Source organism: Erpetoichthys calabaricus, chromosome 4, assembly GCF_900747795.2.
Source record: "Erpetoichthys calabaricus chromosome 4, fErpCal1.3, whole genome shotgun sequence".
NCBI classification, from domain to species: Eukaryota; Metazoa; Chordata; class Cladistia; order Polypteriformes; family Polypteridae; genus Erpetoichthys; species Erpetoichthys calabaricus.
Window position 1 is genome coordinate 116,706,654 of NC_041397.2, and position 16,302 is coordinate 116,722,955.

At 36.7% G+C, this 16,302-nt stretch overlaps 1 protein-coding gene and 1 pseudogene across 13 annotated transcripts in view; one reads left to right on the forward strand and one right to left on the reverse strand.

Annotated features, from left to right (window-relative positions):
• The window catches only part of dmd (dystrophin), a 2,688,357-nt gene that overhangs the window by 1,153,076 nt on the left and 1,518,979 nt on the right, over window positions 1-16,302 (reverse strand). The window lies entirely within an intron of this gene.
• Window positions 12,117-12,438, forward strand: LOC127527448 (ferritin, middle subunit-like; annotated as a pseudogene).

The window sequence follows — 16,302 nt, forward strand, 5'->3', positions numbered from 1 at the left end:
GGATGAAACTGTTTCTGAAACGCGAGGTCCGTACAGGAAAGGCTTTGACGCTTTTTGCCGTGGTTGAGGTAGTGTGTACTTGGAACTGTATACCGATAATTCTCTTTCCGATCAGCTGCTGCTGTGATTCACACTCAGATACAGTGATATAAATACTCCGAGTGGTGCAGTGAGAGTAATATGGAAAAAGATGATCCGCAGTGGCAACCCTTAATGGGAGCAACAAAAAGAAGAACAAGATGCAGTGAGCGTAACAACGCTAAAGCAGTTATGGTATTTGGAATACTATGGCTATTCCCTGGACCATTATATTGCTACAGGTTAATTACAATCAGATGCATTACACTAATAAACAATATGCAGTTAATTTCAGTGTATTGATAAAGCCGCGTCAGGAATGTGGAGCTAAGAAAGAAAGGGTGATCACACAGGAACAGTAGCACTGCTTTGACGCTGGGTGCCGCCAGTCTGCAAAACCGAGCGGAGAAATTGCGTACGCCAAGGTATAAGTTACCGTGGAAATATGCGTGGCTTTACGCCAAGTTTAGGCTTTATACATCGCGATTTGAGCGTGGAAACATTCGTACGCAACATTTCTGTGCGTATGCACCGTTTATACATGAGGCCCCAGGTTATTAAAGCACATGTAAACATACTCACTATATTAGACAAGAATCATGGACATTTCTCTGTGCCTTAGTGCAATGTGGCATGCTGGTTGTGGTTTTTTTAGATGCCTTTAGAAACTAATCAGTAATGCAAAAATATCTATAGATATATAATATACATATATAAATATTACATTTTTTTTATTTTTATAGATTTGTTGTAGTTTATTTTAGGCATACTCTGTAATATTGTAAAAAATTCTGGGCTTGTAAGTGGAAGTGCTCATTACAAAAAAAAACAAAACATTAAACTGAATCAGAATTGAAACAAAACTATTTCTCCATCCATCCATCTTTTTGCTGAACACACTTAACAGTATTGGAGTATTGGGAACTTGGCAAGAACTAACCCTGAGGAGGTGATCAGTCCATAACAGGGTACTCAGACTAATGCTAGGGCAGTGTACAGCTGTTGATTAAAGTAAGCTTTAGTAGAACACATAACATAACATTTTTAATTTGGGTATTTAGCCAAAGGCTGTACATATAGCATCAAGGGTAAGTAGGAATCCATAGTGCCTAGGGTTCCAAACAATTGTGGGGCCCACACTTTTACATTAATATGAGGAAGATTTAGAATCAGTAATTAACTGGTATATCTTTGGGATGAGAGGGGCAACATCCTAGTCCCTGGAGTAAAAAATCCAAGTAGACTCATAGAGAAGGTGCTAACTCCACAGCAAGAGACCCTGGGCCAGGATTCAGATGCAGTCTACTGGACAACTGTAAGGCAGTAGCTAACACTTGTTGAAATGTGCCACCTTTATCTAAATTAGTCTTCCATATGATTTCATGTTTCAGATTCACCTGGATTACATTTTTTATTAAGTATCACTATTTCAAAAACAAACAGTAATATTTTGTATTGCCATCTAGAAACTATTACTATAAAGAATTCTGCATTCAACAAACTTTCCAATGTCTAGTAATGACACACATTTACCAAAATATTAGCTGCTAGAGTCGGTGCCCTGTGTGCCAGCCATTTTCTTCATTTTCTTTCATTCATTGCTGGGATGCCTTTGACATGTTATTCTCACTTCTTCCACATGGTGGTTTTGCTAGTCATTTATACAAATTGCAGAAATATGTTTTACTTACTCCATTATTGATATTTGTAGTAATAACGAAATAACCTGCTCAATGAGTACTATATCATTAAGAAAAATGTATTTAGATGCCTTAGTATGTGGAAATTACTGTTACATATATTTTAGATTACCTGTTAAAATGTAACACGAATCTACTAATAAACAGAAAGTAACCATTATTTTACATTAGCTGGGGTGTTGGTTTGTTTCAAGCTGCTACATTTATAATTTTCTTAAAATTAAAAATGTTTTTTGCTAATTAAATTAAAACACATTGTTGTTGTTACCCCACCTTCCAGAAATGTTACAGTGAGCTTTATAAAAACAACGCAAGCATCTTAAGCCATATTCTACTCAAATAAAGACATCATTTTTCTATTCAGTCTGTAAACACTTCACATTTTTTCAAAGCAAATCATGGAGTGTGGGAAATGTAATCTGAAATAAATGCATTTGATCCATCAATAAAAGGCAAAGGAATTCACCTTGTAGGCCAAAGATAAATGATCAGGAATTATAAAACCTTTTTAAAAATTGCTCCCTCCATCCCATAGCAAATTTCCATAATTCCTTTTCAGCGAGCATACCTTGTGGAGGGACAGCGGGTGCCCTACTTCTTTATCTTTCTTGATGACCTCTCACGCCTGTGAGCCATGTCATTTTTCTTTGCCAAAACTACACCCTATTGCTACATGCGCTTTGAAATTTCCATTAAAATCTAGGGCATCATTCTTCACTCTTATCTGCAGTAAGCTGCCGAGTGGTGCGATACCTAGAACTGCGTGCGGACTAAGCCTCAGAGGAAAAGAGAATTTGCTATATAACCTTATACAGTGTGGTGGTTTCTAAAAAAAGAGTTGATGAAACAGTTTTTATTCTGCAAGAAAATCACCTATATATAGTAAACCTTGTCCAAATGAAAATCGTTCTAGACACAGAATATCAACATGATAAATGGCCAGCTCATGTGAAAATGAATAAATAAGCTGATTTATTTCTAAAGTTAGTATTCATGCACAGGCTAGAAGTAAGGGGCCATTTTTAAAAGCTACTCAGCTGAATAATTTGTAGAAAGTAATTTGGCAACTGAGGTCATGCATCTAAAGTGAATGGTGTAAACAATTATTTCACGATATTAAATGATGAAAGGTCATAGTGTACTGTACTCTATCTATCTATCTATCTATCTATCTATCTATCTATCTATCTATCTATCTATCTATCTATCTATCTATCTATCTATCTATCTATCTATCATTAATCAGTCAGAACAGTCCTACATACCTTTAGGAATAAACAGTTAATTACTCATTTACTCAAACAAAAGTTATAGCTTTTACTGGTAGGACAATGATCAAATTAAGCATGCATCTGTTTAAAAAGGACTAAATAAATGGGACTAACTGAACAAAGGGGGTCCCTGACGGCTCTGCAAGGCAGTTGGTTCACCTAGCCACTACCACACACCTTTGTTCTTCTCACCGCTGGGCTCCCTTCCTTTCATTAGTTGAGCCCTTCTCCAACTGCCACCTCCCATTTCTAGGCTCATGGACCAAGAAGAATAAATCCTTTTAAGCTGTGACCCATCAAGATTCTGGATGATGCCATCAATCTCTAGTGTTATAAGGAATAGATATGTTATCTTTTAGTGTACCCTTATGAGGTTAAAACAAATTGTTCTTTAGTGCCCTAGAAGACCTCAAACACAGTAAAAGAATTTCTCCTACTGTACACTGGGTCTTGAGTGACACCCTGCAGTGATAGCAATTTCCTCTGTTGATCAATAAGAATATGTTTACATACAGTAAGCAGTATTTGTGTTAAAGAGTTTGGAATACTGCAGATTATATTCACATTTGTAAAATTCTGCATTTGTGATTACCATACTTTACTAATACAATATATTTGTTTTTGGAAGTTTTGGAAAAACAGTTAAGTTTTTTGGGTGTATTAGAAGTGTAAGAGAGAAGTGCCTTATCCAATATGCAATGCTGTTTTTTACCATAATTGGGCAGCATAATGTTGTAATAATTTACTGCTATTGCCACCCACCTTGAAAAACCCAAGTTTATTTCTCAGTCTGGTTACCAAATGTGTGAAGAGTGAACATTCCTGTAGCGACTGTGCCTTTTTTCTCTTGATGCCTCACTTTCTTCACACATTCCAAATAGGAGCATGTTAAATGAATGAAGATCTCCGGTGATTTGGGCTAACTGTCTCATGCATGAAGTTGCTAATCTGTCTTATGTGCATCCTGGGCTGTAATTTAACTCAGCGTTTTAGACTTTTTAAGATGCAGCTACCACTTTCAGTGAAATACCTCCTATACTTAGCTTAGATTGCAATTTTTTTTTTTGCTTTGAATAAATCATTTCTTTTCACAAGTTTAGTATACTGCGAACCAAATGTCTAGTCTTAATAATGTATAATGGAAAAATGTAATTAAAGCTTAGTGTGATGTAATGAAACATGACGTTTATGTTGGTAATTTATGTATTTTTTCCAAGTAGGATGTGCTATTTTAAGTCATTCTGATTCTGTAATGACCCAAGTCAAAGTGAGTTTACCTACAAAATTTATTAGCTCTGTGACAGGTGTGTTTTTAGACTCATCTTTCTGCAAGAAACGGCTGTAATTCACAATCATCAATGAACAATGCCTGTTGTACAGGCTAATCTTAGAGTCCAGGCAGCACTGGAAAAGGATGCAATTTACAGAAAAATGTTAACGCATCAACACTTCCCTAAAAAGCAAGTTACTGTGACCGACCACCACACAGAGAAGAGAAAACTGCATCTGGATTAAGCAGAAGGTAGAAGGAGAGCATTGAAATTCTTAAAGGCTCTACATTTAGCATGTATCTGTGCTCTGCATTACAAAGGAAATAAATGAACCTTTTCACAGAAAAGACTTGCAGCGATCATCTGAGCCAATAATTCGCTTCACAGCAACTAAGATGGAAGAGTGCACAAATGAAAGTGAAAACCATAAAATGCATCAGTTACATCTAACAGAAAGGCCTCTTTTTATGAGTGCATCTGCATACAGTGAACTCAGTATATACTTTAAGGCAATGGCCAGGAGTCTAAAAAATTGGATTTAAAACCAGATCAAACAATAATCCAGCAACTCCTGAATCTACACGTAGGTGAGATTTAAGTGTATTTGTTTCTGTAACTTCTACCATTGTGTTCATGTAGAGTTCTTTGAGATGGTATTTGTAATGAATTAATGTTCATAATCTTCTTTTTCTTTTCAAGGTTGCTCTGATTCAAAGCCTATCCCGGAAGCATTGGATGCAAGACTGGTGCAGGCTCTGGATAAGATGCCCACACACATCACCCCTTCTTAAGCCAGAGCAATTTAGAAATACCAATCTGATGAAGTCTTTAGGCTGTGAAAAAGAATCAGATCAGAGGGGAAACAGCATAATGAGAACACAGAAAATGAGGCAGGTCAGAGCACTAACAAATGGTAATTCTTCCCACTGATATATGGTTAATTATTTTATTACATTAAGGTGTAATCCCTTTTTACAACTTTTAATTGGAAGTCCTAACCTAATTTATTTCTGTTATGGAGTGGAGAGCTGAAGCTCAGCTTTAAGACTAAGAAAAATTCAAACATTTAACACACTTCAGTGAAGAAGGTGTTGATTAAGCAAAATCAAAATATTTTCTTGTAAATTAATTTTATGAAGGTTCAAATATTATATAAACTAATTATTGTTTAACACAAAGTAAATAAATTAATTATTAAACTGTGACTGATAAAAATCTTCCAAGGGTTTATTTTTAAAACGATAATCCAAGAGGTTTGTAAACATTTTCCCAAAGAAGAAACAGGTACTCAGTTCACTGAATCATAAATCACTTATTTATTGATAATTTTTTTTTTAATTAAAATGTATTGTTTTAAATTTAATAACAGCCAAGTTCATCATAACATATTCTATTTAATCCAATCCAAGTTAATGTCAGTACCAAATAAAGTTATTTTATCTTAACCAAAATTAGTGTTTCCCCAATATTGACCCTCACAGCCCATTGATTTTCACCTTATTTTAATTGTTAATTACCGAACATTATTTAACATTAAAATGTTAATGGTCTTTTGGGTGATTGGTGGTGTTTCTGATGGCAAATCCTTTTTTGTAGGAGCGTTTAAATTGATTTATTTTAAGTTACCTTTATGTAGTAAAACATTTTACGCAAAACCCTATCACCTAAAAGTGCAAAATGTTTTTTTGAGTTTTATTTAGTGATATTTTTGTAATCTAAGGTTTTTTAATTATATAAGTAATCACTTTTCTTCAGTCATCTGCAGCTACTTTACTACATAAACTAAACTAATAACAGCTGTTTATTTTTCGTATATAATTTAGGTGCAGAAACCCCTCAGTGCATAAGAGGTTTAATTTCATTACACTGCATTTCTTGAGACAGAAGATGGTTGCATTTATTAGATTGTGATGGTATGGGTCAGCTCCACACTCCCAGTATATGGGGAACCTCTTGAAGCACTGCTGTCTGTATCTTAACCAAGGGATGAGCCTAGCAGATGAGGACACATATAGCCAGACAAGGGGTAGGTGCATAAAAGTGCCAAAGTACTTCTATTAAAATCCAACAAAACAACAGTGTCCAAAATAGTGTAGTGCTCCGACCATCAATAAATAAATAATCCATAAAAACAGGGTGAAAATGAAAGTTAAAATATGATAAATATCCATTAAAATCAGACGTTAAAACCAGAAACAGTCCATGAAAAAATGAACCTCTGTGTTACCTTCTCAAATCCATCATCTCTTCTCCTTATCCTGTTTGGACTTCAGAGAAGGAGGAGATGCCCACTGACAGGAGCAGTCAACCTTCAAATCCTGTCTGAGGTCCCTGTTTCTCAACTTTCGCCAATCCTTTGGCACCACGGTGAGCTGCCTAAGTCTCCCGCTGCCTATCGCTCGGCGTCCGCATAAGACACTACATGTTGGGCCGCTCCTACTCCATGGAAATCACTCAGTAGGAGTGCACTATTTTCATCTTCAGGATCCTGCATCCCTGAAACTCAAACTAGACCACCTGCCTGTTGCTCCATGTAGCATGAGCGCTATTGATCTCTCTCTCTCTCTGCATCTCAGTTGTCTCTCCATTTAACCTCATTCCCTCACTCGTCTTTCTCTCTTCCTGGCTAGTCTATTTTTCTTTATTTCGTCCTCCTTTTTCTCATGCTGGCTCTCCCTTATATGCCTCCGTGGACGCAGCGCGTAAATCGCGTACTGCAAACAGTCGATGAAGCAATTGAGACAGACCGCACATTCAGTTGTATTTCACCCCAGTTACTTCACCAACCTCCCACAGCTGCACAAACACGTATGCACACTCATGGAGATCAACCTAGTCATTCAACTATTTATTTAAAAATGGGCCGCTAAATTCCCAGACTCGGACCCGCTATTCCACATAGCTGTCCTTGTTTATAATATGGCTATCATCTAAAATTACCTTAAGTAATGGCCCACATTAAGATTAATGATAATCACAACCATTCACTTCCCCTTTAAGAAGAGAACTACGAAAATTACACACCATATACTGTAAATACTTGATGTCACTGAGTGGATGTTCCAGAGGGCAATACCATATTGCCTGTCACTTTAGAGTGAAACTTTATAAAATAAAAATAAAAAAACTAACAAATCTCATACCTGTAACAAATGTGATGGCAGAAGGGATGACGTAGCAGACAGTAATACCATGGGATGCAGACTTTACAACACACCACAGTGCTCTACAAATAATGTGTTCTTCAGAAGTATATTGTCTACAAGTGTGGACACAAACTGAACATTACCTTGTGAGCAGCATACTGTTCAATCATTGGATGTCCTGCTATGAAGTCATAGCCAGTTTCTGTGCCTTAGCCAGCTCTCCATAAGCTAAAGGGAGAAAGCATCATGCTCAGTTCAGCTACACAGGCTGTACTTCCAAATCATTCACTTAACCAGATGATATAGGTAACCCCACGACAAAACAATAGATATCCACACCCTGTGACACCTTCCGCAATTTTTCATGATATAGTCAAAAATCTCACAACAGCATGGAGTCATATGAAATTAAATACAACAATGCTACAGTGAATAATCTGACAACCTTCCAGCGCAACCACCAGTTCTCTAGACAAACAAAAGGTGGGCTTTACAATTCTGGTCCTCTGTTCCCAAAGAAAAGGTGATCATACAGGCTACATCAATGCAAACTAAAACTGTCCAAGGGCCAATGAACAACAAGTTCTGAGAAGCATTAAACGAAAGAAAAAAGGGAGTATATGTGTGTTTTGACTACTTTTTAATCTCTAGAAAATAATGCAGAGTATAAGAAAGGTAAAACAAGACATTTTACAAAAGGAAACATATCATTTAGCTCATCAGTCAAACTGGGTTAGAAGATGTCTATAATGTCATGATGTGGCTGAGTTAGTAAAGTTCCACAGATTCAGAAACATTTAGGAAGTGCATTAGAACATTAGAACACTCTAAACGAGGACAGGCCATTCAGCCCAACAAAGCTTGCCAGTCCTATTCACTTAATTCTTCTAAAAAAACATCAAGTCTAGTTTTGAAAGTTCCTACTATTACTGTCTACCATAATTAGAATCTTATTCCGAGTGTCTATGGCTCTTTGTGTAAAGAAAAACTTTAATGTCTGTGCAAAATTTACCCTTAATATATTTTCAGTGTGTCCCCGTGTTCTTGATAAACTCATTGTAAAATAACAGTCTCGATCCACTGGACTAATTTCCTTCATAATTTTAAACACTTCAATCATGTCTTCTCGTTATCATCTTTTTCTTAAACTGAAAAGGCTCAGCTCTTTTAATCTTTCCTCATAATTCATCCTCTGTAGCCCTGGAATGAGCCCAGTTGCTCTTCTCTGGACTTTTCCAGTACTGCTATGACCGTTTTTGTAGCTGGGAGACCAAAACTGCACACAGTACTCAAGATGAATCCTCACCAGTGTGTTATAAAGCTTAAGCATAACTTCCTTGGACTTGTACTCCACACATCATGCTATATAACCTAATATACTGTTAGCCATCCTAATGGCTTCTGAACACTGTCTGGAAGTTGATAGTGTTGAGTCCATTACAACTCCTAAATCTTTCTCATATGGTGTACTATCAATTTTCAGACCTCCCATTATATATCCAAACCTAACGTTTTTACTTCCTACATGTAATGCTTTACATTTACTGACATTAAATTTCATCTGCCACAAATCTGCCCAAGCCTGTATGTTAAGTCCCTCAGTAATGATTTAACAGATTCCATATTATCTGCCAGTCCACCTATTTTTTTATCACCTGCAAACTTAACCAGCTTGTTACTTATATTCCTGTCCAAATCATTTATATATATTAAAAATAGGAGTAGCCCTAGCACTGACCCCTGTGGAACACTATACTTAACAGCAACCAATTCTGAAGTGCAAATTAGGTACAGTATTCAAAAGTAGAATTCAATCTTTCACAGTAACACATACAATCCATGGTAAAAGCAACTCCACAGACCAATCAAAGAGAATGATTTCTGAAGATTTTCAATGTTTTTTTTTGGATCATTAGGTTAGGTTTAGGTTTAGGTTTATTTGTCATATAGGTTAACACAGGGTCAACATACAATGAAATGTGTATGACGAGAAAAAAAATTACCTTTATCTATCCTCTCATGTACTGGTGCATAATCCTACACTACAGAAATATAAAATAATCAGATATTCAGTTATTATAGAAAAAGGTTAATACATCCAGCTTTTTAACATTTTCCAAATTTCATATATGGAAGTATTGTTTTAATAATAAATAATCTACTGTTGATATTCCTGGCATGTTTTCACTATTTTTGGAAATGATGTGTGTTTTCATGTCTAAAGTAAATAATTCTTAGGAAAGAATGGTCTGATTTATATGAAATTTTGTGGACAATTTACATTTATTTGACTTAAAGCTCATTTGATTTTCTAAAACTTTTAAAGTTTCAGGATTTTAAAGCTGGTACCAACAACAGCCAAATCACTGCTAAGAAATTCACAAAATTCACAAATTGAGTTCAAGTTAAAGCTCAAGCTTTGACCTTTTAAAGTTCAAAATTTTCATATGCAGAAGTAATATTGCATCTTGCATACATTTTTGGTAATTTTACACCTTATGCTGATCATACTGTATCAGTTTTTTTGTCATAAATGTTTTGAATTCAGCATATTATTGTTAATATTCTATTCAGTGGTTAAGTTTTACTGAAAACTAGAAGATTATAGTGATGTTAGAAAAAGAATTAAGTTGTGCTTTAGGAACATTTGTTGTTCACGTAAATATGCTCTTGTGTTACCTCAGTCAGATTGTACATGTTTTCATTTGCTAAGCTAAGTCGTCAAAATAATACCACTAATAAGGTGTACTTTTAGGCATAAAGACTCCTCTTCATGCAGTCTGTGCATGTACAAGATGCGATGCTTTTCAATATGGCTTAGAAAATCAATGAAACGCTGTCAACTTCAATCAAGAATGTCAATACATTTTCTGCAAATAACATGACAGATACTCTGCAGTTATTTTACAAAAGAGGGAATTACACAAGAAGCGTAGTGCTCTGGAAAATGCTAAATTATTAAGAAATACATTCCTTTTTAAGGTGTCTTATTCATTGCAAATAATAAGAAGCGACAGTAGTTGCAATAGCACTATCTGCTCCAAAGCTACAAATCCATTTAGCAGAGAAGTCGTGAAAAGACCAAAAAGTACCAAACATTGCCACTGAAGAATTTTAAGTGGGTGCTGGGTTTGAATCCCATTGTGGCTGTGTAGTTTGCATGGTCTTCCCTGGTAGGCATGGTGATCTTTCCTGTTTTATTTTTAAATCCTAAAAGCATATTTGTTATATTAGTTAGTGTCTCTATATTGACGTGTGCATGTGAGTTTGCCCTGTGCTATACTGGTGCACAGTCCAGTGTTGATTTTTGCTTTGCTCTCCTTGCTGTTTGTATAGGCTCCATCTCCTGAAACCCAAAACTAGAATAACAGGATTCAATTATAGATGGATGAAATTTCATTACTAGTCTAATGCATGCAGCAGAATCTGTAGCGGTGACAACAGAAGTCTTTGATTTGCTACTTGAACTGGTCCTATTGGACCATACAGTGAGCTCTAGGATTACAGACTAAAGGAGGCTCTACAGGATAAGGGCAGAGTCCTCTGAGGCCATGTCAAAAAGCAGTGAGATAAGCAAACGATAAGCAAAGTGAGATCTGGCAGGAACAATGAATGAAATTGTTTCAGTAGAGACGATGGAATATCTTTAGGGGTGGTATCTTTTATATTCAGAAAGAGCACCCTGGAAGTCATTACTCTGGAGGTGTTGTGCAGAAGCAGACAAATGTGGTGAAGATGAAGAGTAATAAAATAGGAATGTCTGAGTTTGACAAGTTTTAGCAAGGAGGTCCTTTATTCTGTATGTTTACCTGTACTGTGTGTTATCCTGGCACATTTCATGTTAGTTGTGAATTGCTATATAGAGATTTGGGCAACCCTGTTAATGAAAAAAAGACATCTTTGTCTTACATGAGTCAGATCTCGCTTGTTTTCATTTGCTAAGTCATCAAAACATAAATTACTAACAAGGCTCCTCTTCAAGTAGTGTGTGCAGTTAGTCTTAACATCTCCTATACCTCTGTAATGGCCAGTGGAATTTTCTATGCTGTGATGTGTTGGGCTGGTAACATTACTTCAAGAGAGGCAGGCAGTCTCAGTTATGAGACACATTCTGGACACCCTGGAGATCGTAGCAAAGGAGAGAATTAAAACAAAACTGAGTGCCATTATGAACAATGCTGCATGTCCTCTCTTAGTACTTTTAGCCAATGAATTATTCAGCAGAAGTGTGTCTAGAAACGCTACTGGGGCTTCTTTATATTAACATCAACATGTCTGCATAATACCTTACTGTGACAGCCAAGTCAGTACTTTTACTTTCTTTTTAATTTTCTTGCTTTATTGTCATTCCAATGTATGTGTGTAAATTTAATTATTTACTTACTTATCTACCTACTTATGTATTTATTTTTTAAACATCTTCTATAAAAAGCCAAATTTCTCCCTTAGGACAAACAAACTATGTATGACACAGGGTCCCAGGGAGTATACAAGAACTTTAAAATTTTAAAAATTGGCTAGGGGCAACCACTCAGAGAGAAAGCCAAGTTAATGCATTTACAATGACTTTTTTTGTTCACAGCTTTTTGTGCTCCACCTTCACTTTATTGACTTTGTTTTTTTATCTCAATGGCAAAGTAAACTATCACAATGGCATCCGAAATCTACCAGAACTACCACAGAAACCGTAAGCTCACCATCAATCACATTATCAATATGGTGCTGACTGTGTACTACACCTACCCATCTATAGCTCATTATTTCGAGGTTGACAATGTTGCCCTGGAAGGCTTTGCAAAGTTCTTTAAGGCACAGTGTGAAGACGAACAAGATCATGCCAATGAACTCAAGGAGAAAGAAACCTGAGGGCTCTGGTCTGGATGTCATGCAGACTGTCCTGAATATAGTCAAAAACAGGACTCTGCTTGATCTGCACAAGATTGCTTCTGGCCATGTAGACACTCATGTATGAACATTTTTTATAGACTCGGATCCTGAATCAACAGATTATGACCACATCACAGACTTGACTTCTACTGCAGAATGCTTATTTGACTTGGTTACACTGAAGAAAAGCATCAAAGCCAGTTAGTGCCATGAAACAATGAATCATTGTGAAGGTGGATTGGTCTCATAAAACAATGTTCAAGTATACGGAATAAACAAAGTTGTTCACTATTAAAACAAATAATAATAAATAAATAAATAAAAAACTCGGGCTCAGGGCTGCAAGCTCTGTTGGGGAACTCTTGGCATTCTTAAAAGTATTAGAATGGTATCAGACTGGGGTTGAAAAGACTCTTCTGGTCAATTGCTAAAGAAGCTTGGATGGAATTCGAAAAGACACAAGGAACAGGGTGGTAGGAGGAACAGAGACCAAAATATGGCTATAAAAAATGATGGGTTGAGGTGTTTGGTGATAATGTGGAGGTGATAAGTAGACCACCCACCCCACAAAATAGACAGGGTAACAGACCAGTATAGGAAGGCGCAGACAGGCATTAGGGGTTTTGTTTTTCTTGTGTTTGTTTTGTGTACTCCTCATATGCATCCTTCCATTGTGTATTTTAACTCACAATTAAAACACAGCTAGTTTATCCATTTTATAATTTTGGCCTGCTTTGAATTCATGGTGGGTTCAAGAAGAGGTTGACAGTGGCCCCCATCTCTCCTGTGGTGTTGAAACTAACAGATTCTTTGTATGTTTCTACTTAAAGCCTATTTTTTTCGTCAGGAAATGTTGCTTAGAGGCGGCCAAACAGAACTCTGATCCATGAAGTTGCTGTAGTTGCCTACATGTATCTGTGCATCATTTTAAGAAGTCTATGAAAAGCCGTGTCCTTATGATATATACATTGATTTTGATAAAAGCAGATGCGATATAAATGAAGGCAAGGAGATAATTGAACAGTAGACATTGCTCATTTTATTATATGATGTATCATAAATTAACTCTTGGCACATTTTAAAGAAGAAACAATAGAAATCTTATGTTGGAAAGCTGCTAAAATACATTCATTCTGATTTAAACTTTCTCAAAAAAATATTAAAAAGTGTATTTTGCTGGAAACAAGTTGCTGGAAATGCTGTTAAAGATTCAGAGAAAATAGTGAAATGGTACATGTATAGAGCAGTGAAAAAGTCTGGATGATTTTCACGCAATGAAGACACCAGACAGGAGATGTTGTCTTTAAAGTCTAATCAACTTGCAGGTCACTCAAGGTTACATTATGAATGCACATAGATACTGCTGCATCAAACATTTTCTGTTGTGACGGATGGAAAATGCTGTCTATGCCGTTAAGATGTCTTTGATACTTAAATTTGAAAAAAAAGAAAAAAAAAACAATTTAATCTTTTGCTTTCATATGTCAGCAAAACCGGGATTATAGTAGATAAAAATTATAATTGAATAAGGAGTAAAGGCCCCATCAGATAAAAGATACTGCTTGCATATTTGAGGCTAAATGAGTGCATTTTACATGTGGCAATTAATAAAAAGAACAAAAGTTCAAAGAGGAATTGTGCACACAATAACTTAAAACACCTTAGAACATTCCAGTTTATACCATAATTGAGATACACTGGTAAGATGAGTCAAACTGCTGTGCCTGTTTATATGCATAGCTTAAACAACTAGTGTATTGTTGGAAAGAATCAGTGTCAATATACACTGACTTGTTTAATTCTGTTGATATTTACAAAATGTTTTTCTGATCTTTCAAATTGTGTACTGGTGTAGAATTGGCATATATCATAAAAAGCTTTTCATCCATTAGACCTTGTTGAATTTTCCAGCAATAGTTCAAATGCCTGACTTAAGGGCTTATCCTATGAGTGAACTCCAAGTACACAGCCTTGTCTTAGGTTATTAGTGCAGTGTTCTTGGCCACTTCCTCAGTTTATAATTTTAGCTCACCCTAGTGGAAATTGCTCATATTTCTGGCTCCTGTGCATAAATACTTACAAGATATGTTGCTCTGTTCATCTACTATGGGAATGTGTGCAGTTAGCATTTGTATAGTATCATTTTCTCCATTCATTGTGGTCAGGTGAATTTCCAGGTGGTGTTTTAGGGGGAGAATGAAGTTGCTTTGCAGTTGTCTTGTGTTCTTACTGTATCACTTCACGTGTTCTTACTTTATCACATCACTCTAAATAAACTAAGACCAGAAAAATAACCTTTCTGGATAATCTAGGCGTTACTATTTTAGTTTAGACTGTCAGATGTGTTGAGAGGTTAAAGTCATGTCAAAACTTACAGTAGCAGCAGTGCTGTTTTCTCTAAATTGCCCCACTGGGAGATAATACTTGAAATGAAACTCACTTGAATTTTTCAATCTGTCCGATAAACAGCTTATGAGATTATGCAAGTTTTTGACTACTACTCAGTCTACGCCTTAGTCTACAACTCATTCTTCAACAGTTGTAAAGTATGCTTTACTAATTACAGCTTTACTTACATCAATGTATTTGTGGTGATACAAAGAAGAAGATGGAAGAATTAATCATTAAAGACTATTACAAACATAGTGTAATAATATTATAACAAAAATATGTACTTCAAAAAAAACTTTAGAAACAAATTGTTGTGCTGTTAAAAGGAAGGAACTGACAGGGCAGCTAGCCTTGGAGTATACAGGTTGGGTGAAATGAAAAGCTATTTAACAGGTCAGAAACAAGTGGAATGGATAGGATGGAATAATGGAGTGAAATGTATAGAATGAGTTTAGGTGCCTATGGAAGGGAGGTAGGTTTTGGAAACACAAACATTGGCTGAAATATGGACTGAATCTGTCTGAACTGAGTCATGCCTAAACAGGACTGGAATGAAACAGAGGAGTCAACCTATCCTAGTTGTCTTTAGGGAGCATCAAGGAAGCCAGATGACCATAAAGACATGGTAACAAAAAAACTCTCTCTCTCTCTGCCATTTTCTAGCCTAAGGAGACCATCTTTCTCTTAGCAGCCATATATAGACAGGGCATGCTACCTGCAATTCCACCCAAGGGCCATGCCTGACCATATCGGAACAAGGATCAAGCCGAACCAGTGGCTAATAAGACACATGGCAACTTGGTATTATTGGGTTACATTATTTTAAGTAACACACTTGTATTCTGCCTATATTTTGGAAATATTTATAATAAAAGAAAAGTACATTTGTAACTTTTTTTGTCCTGCCTGTTCTCGTAATTGTTGTCTGAGGTAATAGATGTAAAAGGTAGTGTAATTTACAAGTAATGTAAACAGTAGAGCTTTACAGGAATTTTGGTCATGTCTACATAATAAAAGATGGATAAGATGTCTTTGTCTATTTTGTTAATTATGAAATGGTTTTTGACAGAGGACTATCTTACAGTGTGTTGTAAAGGACAGCCGGGTCCCATGCCCTGCAGGGACGCCTCTGCTACATCTGTTCCGGGGGAGCAGCCATGGACTGTTCAATACCTCCCCCGGGACGCTTGGTGGCAGCCTCCCTGGCAGCCAATGATTCCCCAACCTGGCGCATGGGAGATGGAGTCCTCCACAGCCTGGTTGGGGGCTCAGATGGCCGCCAGGGGGAGCTGCGTGGAGTCAGCAGCCTGGCTGGTCATACCTTCAGCCCCACCCGGAAGGGCAATTAGGACCAGGTGGCCAAGCACCTGGAACACTTCCGGGTGGGGTATAAAAAGGGCCAGCCACCACCGCTCAGAGAGCCAGAGTTGGGAGGAAGGAGGACGAAGCTTGTGGTGGAGTGGTGGGAGAGAAAGAGTGAGTTATTGTGTGATGGAGAAAGAGGTGCTTTTGAGACTATTACCTGTGGGTCACGGGGAAGACGTGCGCCCACGGGTGA